The sequence below is a fragment of the Leptosomus discolor genome, chromosome 6, assembly GCF_034619465.1.
Source record: "Leptosomus discolor isolate bLepDis1 chromosome 6, bLepDis1.hap2, whole genome shotgun sequence".
Classification (NCBI taxonomy): domain Eukaryota; kingdom Metazoa; phylum Chordata; class Aves; order Leptosomiformes; family Leptosomidae; genus Leptosomus; species Leptosomus discolor.
The window spans coordinates 49,531,430-49,541,804 of record NC_141396.1 but is presented as its reverse complement, the minus strand read 5'-3'; the positions used below and the strand labels follow the sequence as shown (position 1 = coordinate 49,541,804).

General features: G+C 43.3%; 1 non-coding gene across 1 annotated transcript; it reads left to right on the top strand.

Moving 5' to 3' along the window:
* The first annotated feature begins 9,261 nt into the window (after positions 1–9,261).
* TRNAN-GUU (transfer RNA asparagine (anticodon GUU)) lies at positions 9,262–9,335 on the top strand. The gene has a single exon. It is a non-coding gene; the product is annotated as a tRNA-Asn (tRNA).
* The last annotated feature ends 1,040 nt before the right edge of the window (positions 9,336–10,375 follow it).

Genomic DNA, 10,375 nt, shown 5'->3' with positions numbered 1-10,375 from the left:
TTTGGTTGCATCTCTTTCCCAGCATGTCTGTGGAAACCACTCACACTTGCGGTGTTTGGCCCATTCACTTCCAGACAAGATCCAGCCCTGGGGTCCTCACCAAGCCAGAGTCTGAATTAGAGGACAGAGGAGCAATGTCAGAAGCAGCTTGTGACAGACCCCGTTTGGGCTGTACTGTAACGGTCCACCAACACAGAGATCAGACTCACTGAAGTCGAACAGTTTAATTTAAAACTAATGGAAGGTAAATACCACAGAGTCTTATTCCTTCCACTCTTCAAGTTTACAGCTTTGTTACCATGACCCCCATGCACTTGACAGATTGGATACGAATAAGCCACAGGGAACAAAACCAGACGACTAACATTAGCCAGTACGTGTAAGAACCAGGGAAAGCCAAAAGTAGGCTACTTTTAGCTCCTCCCGTGTTATCCAGCTATTCAGAATAAGCACAAACAGTGAGAAAATTATCCATAATTTGCACTTAAACAGCATCTTCTATTAGAGGGTATCACAGCAGTTGATGACTCTTAAGTATTTGGTACTACCGGGATAAATGTCTGACACTCATCCACAGAGAAGAACACATCAAAGAATAGGAGACAGTCAAACTGCATAAATATGTTGCACATGTCACTGCGAGTGTCACTGAAAATATGGAAAACATTTAAAAGGGAAAGTGAAAATAGTTGAAATATAAAATCCTTTATGTCATAAGACTCCACAAAGTAATTCCTTTCAAATGTTTTTCCTTTCACTGCTGTTAGGAAAAAAAAAATTCTCCTCTCTCCCCTATCTCCCTCTTCAAAAGAAAATGGGTGTTTGATTCCACTGAAACAGTTCAGTGTCATGAAACAGATCTCCATTTTTTTGAAGAGAGAAAATTCCAACTGTTTTTCTACCTCTTTTGCTCAGAAAACTCAAATTGCTTTGGGTAGTTATTAACAAAACAACCACACAAAGTGAAACACTTAAAACCCCTAACAGGCCAAACAACCATCTCACTCTCCCTACATCCTGCACTCAACCCCTGCAAAGGCAAAAGTGACATTTGATGTTAACAACTCTCTTGTGGAGTTTGCCTGTTCAGATCTGTACTTGTATTTGGAAAAAATAAAACGACCACTGTAACAAAACAACAGAAGATGGTTTAGCATATAAAGTAAGGTTCCAAACAGATCAATATTGGGACAGTCAGAAGAGATGTGTACCAAGCAAAAGCCTATGAAGACTGCATGCCTGTTTTGTAGGGCTTCCAGCAGATACCCTTTCACATCAATCTCCCAGTCCAGTTCACAAAATAAGCTGCTGCCATCTTATGGAAGAGACCTTGAAAAGCACTTGGTCTAAAAAACAATTCTGCTGTTCCTCCCTTGCTCCATTTCTCCATCCCCCTTGGTTTATTTTGTGATTAATAACTATTTTTTCTTTAAAAGGATTTCCTTGCTTTGCAAAGATCTGCCTATTGTGGCAAGTTATTCTTTGTGGAAGTTACGTTCTCACCTATGATTTTATAGTAATTTTCAGAGCATCCAGGAAGTCAGACGGTTAGTGTACTGAGAAAGGGAACAAACCAGCCAGGCTGTTAATTCTGACACTGCCTCAGACAGACAGGGCTTTCTTGTATGATACAACAAAAGCCAGCTGGAGCCATTCAGCCACTACAGGATAAAGTCATCACTTTTGCCCAGTCTTAAGGCAGTCATTCTGTGTGATCCACCTCTGGCCTTCTCTACATGGCCAGCTTGAACTATCTTAACTAAAGGTGTGATTTTTAACATGCTTACTAAGATAAATGAAAATATGCCAGCTTAAGCCTGAAGCCAGCACATACACAAGGGTTCAATTTCTCCATCTGTAAGGCACAAAGAGCTGCATTTGCAGAATGTCAGGGAGCTTTGCTAAGAGATTTTGCCTTTGATCTGAAAGGGAAATCCCTTCACAAGCCTCTGTGTTACTGCATGACAGAAAAACAAGACTTCAGATGCAGACTGCCTGTGAAAAGAAAGTGGTCAGCAAGACCAAGACACTGTATTTGTATGAATGTGGGACTTCTGCAAGTTTACAACTTGTGTTGTGACCTAGACAAGATATTCAGCTTGAACATTTAAATCAAAAATATTTTTGGAAGGAGTATGGTCAGCATGAGAGTCAGGATAAATGCATGAGAGAAGCCAAGTGTTCTCCTCACTTCCCACAGCAGCTAACACTGACCTGCTACCAGCAAGCCCGAGCTCCCCAGCCCTTCTTGGGTAAAGTACAAATCACTGGTCAGCCACTTCCTTTTATCTGACCTGGCCTGAGCAATTCCTTTTCCTCCTCCCTGTGAAAGAGTTTCCAATCTATTAACAGCTAGAGAGAATGTTAAAGAATTCCAACTGAGAATAAACAGCTCTTAGTCCCTAGATTTTTAAGCTATATTAGCTAGATTTAGGTAACTTGCATCCAAGAATCCTGCAAAAGTTCACTGAGATGATGTCTGGTCATTTGATAGCTATGTCTAATAAATACTGAATTCTACTGAAATTCCATGCAGTAGAGAAGTTATGGTCCTATATCAGTATCCAAAAAGGCAAGTGGGAAGATCTGGAGCTGTATAGACATTAATCCCAGTCAATGTAGTAGAAAGATGATACAGTATGCAATTAATAAAAAATGAAAGCTTATTTTAATCACTGTGCGGCTAGGAGACACAAACCAGAGAGAAGTAGTACACCAGGGATGGAAAGGATTGCTAAAGGCTTTTACAGCCTTCAGAGTTGCACGTAACTGCACGAAATGGGTTGAGTGAGGGACAAACGGCAACATGTTGAGTCAAAAGCGTAAGTCTTCAAATAAAATTAGCCAGAAGGTAGAATAACTGCAGAACTAAACATTTTTAAACACCATTTATTGGAAATGGGTCTCGGGAAAATCTGCTTTCCTTCTTTGGGGCAAACACAAAGTAAGCAGTGAGGAAAATTATGCAGATTTTAGGAGTTTGACACATCATGATCAGATAGTCTAAAGAAAAAGCCCACATCCATAGATCCCATGCTCAATAGATTTACCTTGTGAGAAACGTTTAGTGACAGCCAGGAACCCTGGACAGTAACACGGGCACAGCACTGGAGGCACTCCATTTTCATCAAGAGTTCGTAAAAATTTTAAGTCACCGCTAGTGACAGTCAAAAAATCCCAAACTTTGACAGACTGCTCAGAAGAAGGGCAAAGAAAACACCCTGCAGAGGCATCAGAGTCATTTGGTAGTGCATTGATGAGCGCATTGGAAGAGCATGTATATCCAGCACATCCTCTGTGCATCGTTCTTTCCACGAGCAAAACCATAACTGAAATCTGCTCTAATCCAGAGGAAGCATAACTTTGTCCTCTCTTACCCAAAGCCATAGTGCTAGAGCAACAGCACACTGCCAGCCTTGGGTACACAAAGTAATGGCTCCTGGGTCAGGCCATAATCGCCATTTCCCCGTACTCCCAGTGCACCTAAATGAAGCTTATGCAGAACATCACCAAACTACTTATGGGGAAGATACAACTACTGAACTAGGGGGAAAGAACTGGTTGGGGTCGAGGACACTGTGTGGGAACTCAGGCATGTTAGTTCAAGCTGCAGGTTTTTACACAACTAATTTGTGCCCAAATACTCAAAGGGAGTTTGCCACCTAAATGCTTCTACAGAAATCAAACCCCATCTTGTAGTGACTCAGCAAGGCTATCTAAAAGCACTGAAGAGGGCTAATGACGGCAGAGAGCTCACATGCTACAGTAATGGATAGCTGCAGGTGCCCAAGACAAATATACTATCTTCTTTCTCTCATATCAGCTTGGAAAGTCTCGTTTAGCAGCATTTCTTCATTATGCCTGAAAATAGCTTATTATAACATTCACATTGGTCTTTAAAGAAAAATTCCAGCACTTTCACGGCCCCCTTATTAACTGAGAAATATAAAATTTCAGTAAGGAAAGAGATTGTGGTTTCAAGGGTCCACTTAGTTTCTAATCAGAGCATTTTAACATATATATATATATATACATACATATACGAAAGACACATTGCCTTTTTTCGTTTTTTTTTTTTTCCTTTCCTAACAGGATCCTCCAAACAGCTTCGTTTAAAATGGTCTTTCTATAGTGCCTGCTGTTTTCTTTGGCAAATTTGGAGAGCTGGGTTTTGGGATAAAAGTAAATTGCACCAAAAGACCAAAACAGGATTAGGAGATTCAACAGGACTTCATAAAAATCAGTTGTGCACAGGCAAAGGGGGAATTTTTCAATAGGTCATTTTAAAGAGAAAAGCTCTGGAGGAAAGATTTCTGCTTGGTGGCAAACTCATCTAACCCTTGCAAAGCCTACAGGAGAGTCTGCAAGAGAGGTAGAGGTTACAGAGCACGAGAACACACACAAACTCTCACATCTTAAAGATATTTTACACATGATTAGGTATCATTTTTCATATGATGCACACATACATTTGAGCAATGATAGGACGAGGGGCAATGGTTTTAAATTAGAAACGGGTAGATTTAGATTGGATATTAGGAAGAAGTTCTTTACCATAAGGGTGGTAAAGCACTGGAACAGTTTGCCCAGAGAGGTGGTGGAGGCCCCGTCCCTGGAGACATTCAAAGTCAGGCTTGACGGGGCTCTGGGCAACCTGATCTAGCTAAAGATGTCCCTGCTTACAGCAGGGGGGTTGGACTAGATGGCCTTTGGGGGTCTCTTCCAGCCCAATGTGTTCTACAGTTCTGTAGTCCTAAAGAGGGACCTTCATGTCAATCTGTCTTGCAAGCAGCTTGGGGCTGGTGGGAGGCAGAAAGGAGCAGATTCTCTCTAACATTCACAGGCCTACTTTTCCATTCCCCACCCCACCCCAGTTTGTTCCCTCACTTCCCCATATTGGTTATGCTGTAAAAATATCTAGCGATCAAGGGGAATAAAGAGTGCATCCTACTCGCAAGAATGGACGCAGAAAACTTTGCCTGCACTATAGGTGTAGGTCAAGCTGCAGAGCACTTCTTTTTCAGCCTCTCTACTGTCACTGTTAGCTCTGATAGTGCAGAATGGATTTCTGTCTCTTCTGTGAGAGAAGACAGCTTTCCTCTTCAACATGGTGCACATTTCTAGAGAGTGAGTCGAGCAGCAAAATATTCAGAAGGTACAGAACCCCTCGCTAACAGATAGCAACCGCTTTATTTAATAGTTCCTCTATTAGAGATACCAAAGTAATACTTCTTGCTATGCAGACAGTGAGTGTTTGCAAGTAATTACAAAATATCACAGTATCCTTTAGGATAAGCTACCATTAAACTACATTTCTGTCTCAGACCCATGTAATTTCTTCCTTTCTCATTTTCAGCCATGCCTATAAGACATCCCTAAAATACTTCCAATCTAATCTTTTATTACTAAATTAACATTAGACCTAGAATTTTCCACTAAGTATAGCGAAACCACACCAATGTTAATCACTTACATGTGGTCGCTAACATAGTAATAGCAGCCACTCTAAAAGATTTCAGTCGCACAGCGCTGCCAGGGCTGAACGTGGCAGGAAAGCGCATGGAGCCATCAAGCACAGGCCTGGGTCGAGACAGAAGCATAAGCAGAGAGCAAACGAGAAAACATGAATTTAAATAACTGAACTGAAACAATTGTCAATTATATGATTTACTTATAGACAGGAAAAACACTCAAACATCTGCCAGAAAAATCAGGGGCTCTTCAGCCTTTGTTTTCCTTTAATGTGTTTTCATGCATTTCCAAGTCCCCTGACTTGATTCCTGCCGCACTGCAGCAGGGCACAAGCAGGGCCGATCATCCCTGAGGATTTGCCTCAGCTCAGGAGAGGCTACGAACAACATCACAGCTTTTTAAGACTCATGTAGGAGACCAAACCGCAAACAGACATTCTGAAATATGTGGACTACCACAAGGTCATTAAACTAAAAACTCAGGTTTTAGTGAACAAAAAAAAGCCTTAGAGGGCTTTTCCTGAATACAATAGAGAGACACATAGAGCAGTCAAGCTGCTTTCCTCAGAGCCACGCCGAGAACTAAGCTTTTTGATATAGTTCATTTCCACAGATGCTGATGCATTAAAAAAAAAAAAAAAAAAAGGTACAGGCTTGGAGAGAGATTACATTGCTAGTTCTGTACTGTCTTGCCCAGAAAGAAAAATAAAAAATTAAAAGGCATCACTTTACAATGAGCAGCTTTCCTGTCCAGCACAAACTGCAACTGCTTCTTTATTTTACATGTCATAAATAAAACAATGTTCAGCTTGGTTCCATTAGGCACACAGGCATCACCTGGCAAACACAGGTTTCAGTAGAAGCCCCAGCGAAGGAAACACACTCTCGTTACAGGAAAGGAAATAAAGGTTAAACAGAAGGACAAGCTTTACATTATTAAGGCTCCAAAACCAGTAGAAGAGGTCGTCTGTGGAGGCAATAAAATCTTCATTGTTGGGTTTCTTGTAAGAATATTTTAAATACATGAATTGTTTGAGTGTACTTGATCCTTTATTAGGGTAGAGGGGAAGACTACTGTGGTGTCTTAAAGTCCTTTCCTGCTCTGTTTTTGCAGACTTAGTCTGCAAAAAAAGGATGTATTAAAACTGTTAAATAATTTTGACTTCTCTGGAGGGCATGACAAATGCATTTCAATGCTTTTATTGCTTCTGTCTACTACTGTGAAATACACAGCAAATAACTTCCACCAAGCTCAGAAGTCTGCTACTCATATTTGAGGAGCACAAGAGAAAAAGGAAGCCTATCATTGGAGGCCTTCAGGTACCACTGCTGTCTACCTGCAACTTACAGGGGAAACTTCATTGCCCTTCTTTTTGATTGCTCCAGCCTCAGTTTGTCTCCCCTCTCTAGGCAAAAGGAAATGACAAAATCAAAAGATGGGTTTTTCTCACTGTTTAAAGGGAGAAGAGAAGCAGGCAGGATATTCCCAGAGTTGAACTCACCTGCTGGCTCAGTCCATAGAAATCTGTTAGCCAGTCCATTGTATTTTGTCACACTTGCCTGTGAAACGCAGACATTTCCCTCATCCCACTTGCCAGCCAGCGTGCAATCCTAGGAGAAAGAAATAGCATGGTAGGAAGATGCTCCTGTCCCCAGAGTAAGGTCAGTCAAACCTTACAGCCGGATCGGGTCCAGTCCCAAACATGCTTCCTGCAGCACCAAACCAGAGAAGACCCTGCAGCCTGCTTTCTGGAGGGGTATGCCCAACTATCGAGCTCCGTGTTGCTTCAGCCAGACTGCCACCGGTACCTGAACTGCCTCCCACCTCTGTGCCATGTTAACAGTCTATTGATGCTTTTCACAGTCTTATTCATTTACCATCTTTCTACCTGGATTGCCACATACATAGAGAGAGGGAGGCACAGGCATTCAGACCTGACAAAAAAGGGTACTGTTACATCTGGTTCACACCAAGAAACAGCAATATCCTATGATAATAGCATTATTACAGCCACTTCACAGACCTGAAAAAGGACCTGTGTGCCTTAACACTTGTCTCTTCCAACTAGGATTGTTAATTTAGTAAGCCTTCCCTCTCCTACAAGCTTTGGCTCAAACGCTGTAAGTTACAGAAAAGCCTGTGTAAGTAATGCCTGCAGTCTTGAAAACCAGCAATTTGTTAATTGAAACATTTTATTCCCAAAGCTCGAATGCCGTCAGTACTCCAACAGATTATGTTGGAAACTGGGCCACCATTATTAACACTTCACAAAAAAACATAAGGCCCTGTACTGGGCAAGTTTGGCCCTGCAGCTTTCTGGACTCCTCCCTATGTTCCCTATGACTACATGTACACTCCACCACCCCTGAGGACGTTTTAGCTCACAGGCCCAGCTACCCTCCCATTCCAGCTCAGGATGAAACCTGGATCTGTACCTTTCCCTCGTGCCAGGGATCCCAGGGGAAGGACACCAGGGCATGCAGGCCAGACAGGAGCTGAGTACCACCCCCATTAGCTCCTGAGGGGAGCAGCCGGTGGAGCAAGACCCCAGCACACATGGGACAGACCTGCTCCACAGCTCTGAGGCACACGGCGTAGACCTCCTTACAGTACAGCTCAAAATGCCAAAGAAAGGGAAAGGAAGCTGCTCTCTGTCAAACTCCCTACCAGGAGAGGCTAGCTGCTGCTGCTGCTGCTACTGAATGTACGTTTTCCTCTACCCACCAGTTCCTACCCCTCCAAAAGAAAACTGCTCAAACTCCTTCTAAAACAGCCACCAACACGTCTTCCTATGCTTACGCAGCTCAGTTACAGGAGCACTTTGCCAACAAGTCAGGAGCACTCCAAACAGCAACCTTGCAGAGATTAAGCTTCCTAACTTTTAAAAGCAATTCAGTCATTCTCAAGCCAACATTTTGCTGTATTTTCTTTCCCAACTGAACAACAAAAAAAGATGTTAAAACAGACAGTTTCCTTCTGTCAGGAAACTAGAAATAAAACAGGTACAGATTCAGTAGCTGAACGGAACTCAGCTCCTGTCATGTTTCAGTATTTCATATCCCTTGATTTCCATCAATACACAAGAGCACACAAAGTAAAATGCTTCATCTTTTCTGGACTGGTGAATGACAGCAAAAAGTACATATGCCCACTACCAACAAGTTATCAGTGCCTTCTTTGAGGTAGTTCACCTATGAAACTTAAAAAAAAAATTAAAAATGCAAATTTCACCATGATACCTTCATTGTTTGATAAGACCTGCCCAAGAACTCTCTCATCTCCAACCCCCAGTTCCCAGATGCAGTGGGAATTCCGCAGTCAGCGTCTCAATCCATGTTCTGAAGCATACCTGTGTTGTGCTTTAACTGCATTAATGTTCACAGTCACAGGTTTTCAGACTTCTTACAGCCATGCCCATGAGCACAAAAAGCACATGGGTACTGTGGGGCCTTTCTGAAGCTTTGACTAGAGAAATGTGTGCTGTTAACCCAGCTCTGACGTACTAGCAGATGGCCTGGCACAACATGACCACAAGCCCTCCTCTCCTGAGGGAGGTAAGTGGTGAGGAATAGCTACCTCTTCACACCAAAAAAATCTCATCTTTCACACCTCACAGGAGGTAATAGCCTTTTTTCCCCTCTCCCCATCTCTTATGACATTCTGACACAGTAACAGATCAGGTTCGTTGCAGTAATGTGCCAGCAGTACTGTCTGTCACAGCCACCACCATCAGCACTTATCAAACATGACCAGGAATCCATCTCTTCTGAAGAAAAACAGTGCATAACAGTCTCTGTGGCGCAAGGGGCCAGCGTGTTCGGCTGTTAACTGAAAGGTTGGTGGTTTGAGCCCACCCAGGGACAGGTTCCCTTTTAAGGGCCAACAGAAACCTCATGAAGTCCAACATGGGGAATTGCCAAGTCCTGCCCCTGAGGAGGAACAACCCCAGGCACCAGTACATGCCAGGGGCGACCCAGCTGGGAAGTAGGTTGGCAGAAAAGGACCTGGGGGTTCAGGCAGATACCAAGTGAATTTAAGCCAGCAACATGCCCTTGCAACAAGGCAGCCAACAGCCTCCTGGGCTGCATTAGGAGCAGCATTGCCAGCAGGTTGAGGATAGTGATCTTCACCCTCTCCTCAGCACTGGTGAGGCCACACCTGGAGCACTGCATCCAGTTCTGGGCTCCCCAGCACAAGAGAGACATGGACATACTGGAGAGTCCAAGGAAGTGCCACAAAGATGACAAAGTGACTGGAGCATCTCTCCCATGAGGAAAGGCTGAGGGAGCTGGGCCTGTTCAGCCTGGAGAACAGAATGCTCAGGGGGGATCTGATCAATGTATATAAATACCTGAAGGGAGGGTGCAAAGAGGCAGATCCAGGCAAAAACCAGGAGTTTCCAGTTGAGTATCAGGAAGCACTTTTTCACTCTGAGGGTGACAGAGGACCAGCAGAGGTTGCCCAGGGAGGTTGTAGAGTCACCCTCCTTGGGGACACTCAGAAGCCATCTGGACATGGTCCTGGCACAACCGCCTCTATGTAGCCCTGCTTGAGCAAGGAGGGTGGACCATATGACCTCCAAAGCCCCCTTCCAACCTCAACCATCCTGTGTTCAGCATACCGGTCAGAGAAAAATCTAAGCGAAAGCACATGTAGGCAGATGTGATCTCTGACCTCTGGCACCCTGAGCATCCAATTAATCTAGAAGTCCAGCTTTGACTTCATACCAAGCTCAGGCACTATCAGTATATAAAGCCCAACTCTTGCTTCCATAGGCATCCTTCCTTCTGATCTTCTGGATGACACCTGCCTACAGGCTTTGTATCTTCATGATACCTACCCTGAACTAAAATAATTCATTATGTTTGACGCTGAAGTTCAGAAATTATATATAATCTCTAAC